The following is a 5992-nucleotide window of genomic DNA, read 5'->3' as shown; positions in this document are numbered from 1 at the left end:
CTCATCATGCCATCCAGAAGGGAAAATAAGAAAACAGAGAAGTGAAACTTACAGTTACAAAATAGACCAGCATCCAACATCCACAAGTAATCCCACTGAAGTTCAAAGAATCATAAAATCATAGAAATATTGAAGTTGGAAAAGAACACTAAGATCACTTAGTCCAACCATCAACCCATCACCACCAATATTTCACGTCTCATCACGTCCCTTAGTGCCACACCTATACATTTCTTGAATACCTCCAGGGATGACGACTCCACCACTTCCCTGGGCAGCCCACGCCAGTGCCTCATCACTCTTTCTGGGAATAAATTTTTCCTAATATCCAATTGCAGCAACGTACTACAGGAGTAAGGACAGGCAAAACTATCTTGAACAAGCAGTGGAAGAGCACATGGAGGCAAAGACACAAAGTTATCTAGAGCTAATCGATAGGTCATAGCTATGGGAAGGATCTACAGACAGAACAGATACCATTGGACTTCTTGTCACTTTTGAGTTTAGAGATTGTCCTGTTGTCTCTGTAAATGGATGGTCAGTTTCACTGATGAAATCTTTCATTTTCAGGTTTTATCAGGAAAAAGAGCACCTGGTGACACAGCAACTGCCTTTTTATCATTTCTCCCATTATGCTGACTTCAGCTTGTGGCAGTGTTTTGGTAGCCTTGGGATCATGTCTGCTCTGCCTCAGGAACAGACATAATGACAGATAACACAAGCATGTAACACAGAGCTCACCAATTTGTGCATGTGACTTCCAGATCAGAAGGGAACAGGTACCATGGGAGAATACCAATGAAACCTGAAGACTATCCCCTGACACTCCCTGCACGCTGCCTCTTTCACAGAACTAAAAACCACAGCTTGACATGCAGTTGCATGGACAGTGTTGTTTACATCCTCTCCTCCACTATATTAGTTTATCAGATTGTTTATCAGACTGCCAGCTTATCACTGTTTATCAGCAATGAATGTCCCCTCTTCAGGCTCACCCAAACTCACCACCTTCTCCTTTCACCCCCTCCTTAATGGTGGGCTCATAAATAAATAAATATTTAATGATGTCTCCTCCTCCTTTCTATCTGTAGGTAGATGATTTCAAATGAACATGGAACTCATCAGAACTATTCACTGGGTTGCTCGTGATGGTCCAGGAGATCCCTAATCTGCGCTGCTCTGCAGCATCCAATGTTTGTCAATTTTGTTGTTTCTCTTTGGGATAAAGGGTGATCCTCCCAGATTTCCCTTCTTCCCACCCATTCAACTCATCAGCACGTGCATTAGAATTACATCTAGAAGTTTCCTGCTTGTGTTCATGTCACAGCACTCAAGCTTGTCCAGCCTCAGGAGGTGGATTTGTAGTCTCTGATTTCTAGTCTATGAGTGATAATTACCATATTTGCCAATATGCCACAGGGTTTGCATATTCATTGAGACAATCTTGCATGGTGGTAAACAAGCTGGCCCACACCACCACCACCTGAGATGTTCTACAATCAGAGACATGCTTCGGAACACTGTAATTTTCCACAGGACAGCTCTGTTGGGGCCAGGGCTGTTTGCTTTAACATCTGTATATTTTCCAGCACTTCAAATCCTTATTAGTGAGTGGACAGCGTGGACTATAGACCTCTGGCTTTATTTATTTTTTTCCAATAAAACAGTCTTAATGCAAGTGAAAAAGAGCTCCTTTGTATTAATTTAATTTCTTTTCAAGGCAAATAGCCTCAGTTCTCATCTCTCATGCTGCTGATGAATCCAAAGCTTCTCCAAGTGATGGAGAGCCATTTTCCCATTTAAATAATCCATAGATCTTATGCATGTATCATCTAGATGGCTTGTAGAAAGGGAGTCTTATATTTGCCATCTACAGGACTTACGCTTTTTCAAAATCGATGTCAAAACTTTTCCCATACTATTGCTTCCTTTAGCAGATTTTACCTGAGCATTTAGATGTTTTCTGCATCCTTTTTGAGCTACCTGCTCTCACCAAAACACAAGCAACCTTCAAGTAGGAGGTCAAATACAATGGCAAGGTTTGTTAGCACAAAAATATAGAAATTACGGAAAAAAAAAAAGAAAATCTTTTCATCAGAGATGCAGATCTCTTAAAACACACTGTATCATTGTCTTACACTGACTGAGATAGCAAAGGAGAGGGAACCCTAGACTTTCCTTCAGAAGGGATTAATTTCTTTCCCCTGATGAAATTACATTTTCTCCTAATCGAATGGGTTTGTTTTAAGCAAAAATAGAAGCAATAGTAAACATCTATCAAAAGGAGTTTAATTAAAGTGTTAAATACCCTGTCACAGAGAAATCTTTTTTCTCCAGCAATAAAACTCACTACAGAGTTAATTATTTAAAGTAATGTATTTGCTTTTCTATGTCTGTGTATAAGAGATTAACATATTAATGGGAATGTAATTATGTTATAAAATTCCTTTTTAGTAGCACCGTGTTTCAAGATGTAATGTTTCAATTGAATCTGATATTTTTCCTCTTTCGTAACCTCAAATGTACAGAGCACAATTATTATTATTATCATGGTAAAATAGGAGTTCTGAGCTTCCTATTCCTTAATTTTCTATAAAGGTTTTGAGTTCATCTTGTTGAATGCTTGCAGTATGTTTTCTTGTGAGCCTTGCATAAACATGTTTTTACTGATAGACTGGCTGAATAAGGTTGCACAGCTTTTTCCTGCATCATTTTAGATGTAAAGCATTAGTCATAAAAAGCTGCCAGAAAGTAAGTTATGAGTTCTGTGGTCTTGATTCATTTCACCCAAGACATGAGCTCACATCACCACCAACTCACAGCTGGTTTCTGCTGAGTTCTGGACATAGCTGGATTGGGGAATTGGGCTGCCTCTAGTTGAGATCATCTCCAAAGGGACATTGGTTTGGTTGGACTTTTTTGTTTTGTTTGCTTGTTTGTTTTTGCTGAGCTAATGGTGTCTCCACTCAGAAAAAAGCACAAATCAGGGTTCAAAAAGCCTTCAGTGGCAATATGGTGGGACCATAGAGCACTGTTAACAGTTTACCGTATGCCTGAATATTTTGAAGGATAAATTGGTTTTCACTCTTAATGAAACTTTGGGTGATGTATCCTCAGACAAAGTCCTGGTCTTTTTTGCTTCCCTTCCTTCTCTTTTCTACTTTAAAGCTTCCACCCTTTTTTAAAAACTGCAGCAGCAATGCATCTTCCTGCAAAGGTCTCAGCTCTTCTTGTACATTCTTCTTTTCACACCTGCCAAACCCTCTAGATTGTGCTATTCCTGCAAAGACAGAAGAATTGAGGAAAAGTATTGTATTCTTCTTCAATGCGGTATGAAAGAGATTTCGCTATTCTTTCTGAAGGTGAAGGCAGATTATCCTTTTTCTTATTCTAAGAAAATTTTCACAGCATAGATGCACCAGGTGGGGAAAGTCAAATCCTTTGGAACAAAATGCAAGAAGCCATCACTTCTGTGTATAACAATTCTCTCTTGCACCCATCCCCACTGCTTCCTATCTAGCTTTGATCTGTTCACACTATTTGTTCAGCAGTGATTCCACTGTAATCATTCAATACTTTCTAGGGATTACAGTAGTTATTTTCCTCAATGATCTTGCATTACTTCTGCAAGCTTTTCTGTTATCATTTCAGAAGCTCTCCCACACCTGTTTGAGATCTGTTCTGACAAAATCTTACTTTCTTTCTGCAACACTTACAAGTCTCAGCAAAGGTCCCTCCAGATGAAATGAGCTCCAAGTCAAGGAGAAGCATGGATGAATTCAGCTGAATGAGGTGCCTGTATACTATACAAGCAGATCTGTATGCATGGCAAGGGGTAATACTGTATCAGAAGGACTGAATGGCTACTGTAAGGCTACAGATCCCAATACAGTAGAAACAAGCTTTCTTGATAGACATATATTTTAAACACAAAACCTTGTAAGTTGTAGGAAATCCTGTCAAAGCGTCTAAAATTGGTTTTTCATAGAATAAGAGCAGCAGTTTAAATACTTAGAAGAAAGGGATCAGGGAGATGAGCAAGTAAGTTCATAATGCATCAGCATATCACATGGAACAAGCCATGGATTCAGGCATAAGGCAAGCAAGAGGAAAATGTGAGAGGCATATGCACTTTCTCAGTCAAAACTTCATATCAGACAACAGTAAAAACAGTTCCTCTGATGTGAGATGCTTTGAAGCTGGTCCAAACTCTCTCAAATATAATTTTGGCAGGGAGGGCAAAGAAAAGATGGAAAATAGAAAACAGGTAAATGTGAAGGGACTGAAAAGAAATAGGACATGCCATGCAAATGTTTCCCTCTAGCCTGCTGAAGAGTCCCCTCGACATCTAACTGCCACATAGAAAATTTCCCATAATTTTGTCCTCAAGGAAAGCTGTTGCCCCACACTCCCTGCTAGGCACCAAAATACCTCATCTCTTCCCCTCAGAAAAAGGAGCACCTGAACATCCATGGATGACTGCTGCAGAAGTCAGCCCTCTACAGCTGACTACAGCTTCTTTCCTCCGCTTTTTTTTCAGTTCACATCCTTATCTTTGGGCCGCCTTTTTTTTTTTTCCCCCCAGAGATCATGGAAATGGATAAGCACACTTCCCATTCTGCTGGGAGCCTAGGTACAGCCTTCTACTTCAGATCTTTTAGGTCTTAATTGTCCCACCTGAGAGACTGCCTGACATCGCTCCCTTTGTACAGAGAGAATTCGGTGCCAGGACAAAGATTCTGTAAAGAGGGGGAGTCTCTGCCATTGATTTCATTTTCAACACTGAAGTCTGGGCACACTCATGATATTATAGGCACCCCAAACAACTCTGGCTGCTGGAGGTCAGTCTTTGACTCAGAGGAGAAATCATCAAGAGCAGAGACTGCACATCCGAAGGGTCCTGGGGAGGATGGAGTCAGTCATGCAACTCTGAACTAATTTCAAACATCTGATGGCTTCGGTATCAAGCAAAAGCAGTCAGTTAAACCCATCAGTCAATATCATGCCCAGGATTCAGGAGACAGAGTGAGCCATTGGCAGCCCAGGAGAAGCCTTGCATTTCAAAATAAGCTCTCTTCAGGAAGAATGGCTGCTCTAAACTCTGAAGTACAGTAATTTCTAACTTTTCTCTGCTAGAAACGGTGATGTTAATGTAACTTGTATGGAAATGAGCATTCAGTCTTAGATACTGAATTATCATTTCTCTAAATAGCTTTGTTAATTTAGGTTGGTTTGTTTCACTATATGTATATACAGCATTTAAACTATTAAGCAAATACTTGCTACAATTTTTGTTGCTGTTTTTTAATCCTGGTCTGGAAGAAGGTATTCTACATATCTGTATTTTTTGCTTATGTTTCAGCACAGTGTAAACACTTTTTTCCTCATGTCATCTCCTTTGAACTCTCTTTGGAGTATTCCTTAAGGCACCAAAGAGCAGTTAGTCCTTGAAGACATGTCAAATGACAAATATCTCTTCAATTTTCAGTGTGCACTACCCTCAGGGAGACAACTGGGCCTCTTTGAGACATGTGGCTCATTGGCCATAGATCTTCTCCCTTCCACAAGGATGTTGGAGGACACATGTCAGACAGTGCCTTTGAGGGCCAAGTGCTGCCCTCATCGAGGCTCCCTTTCTTTCTACTCTTCAAAAGCTTTACTGTTTCAGGGAGCAGGCCAGGTAGCACATAGGAAGTTCTCCCTCCTTTTCCAAGAGACTTTGTTCCTTTCTCTTTGATGTTAGAGACAAAACCATGTCATTTTCTATGTGCAGAAGTTCCTCTGACAACAAACAAAGCAATGAAAATAAATAGTTGCAGGCCACACGGTGGACAATTAGTATTCCAAACATGAAATTAATTTGTCCTGTAAATATAGGAACCTTGTAATTTGGTTCACTTTTATTTTATTGTGAGATACAATTCATTTTCTACATGATTTTATGGTCGGATAGAATTCATTAAAAAATTTACCCCAAACTACCTCTATTAAA

This window comes from Meleagris gallopavo, chromosome 2 (genome assembly GCF_000146605.3).
Source record: "Meleagris gallopavo isolate NT-WF06-2002-E0010 breed Aviagen turkey brand Nicholas breeding stock chromosome 2, Turkey_5.1, whole genome shotgun sequence".
NCBI classification, from domain to species: domain Eukaryota; kingdom Metazoa; phylum Chordata; class Aves; order Galliformes; family Phasianidae; genus Meleagris; species Meleagris gallopavo.
The sequence above is the reverse complement of the archived record's forward strand: the minus strand, read 5'-3'. Positions refer to the sequence as shown.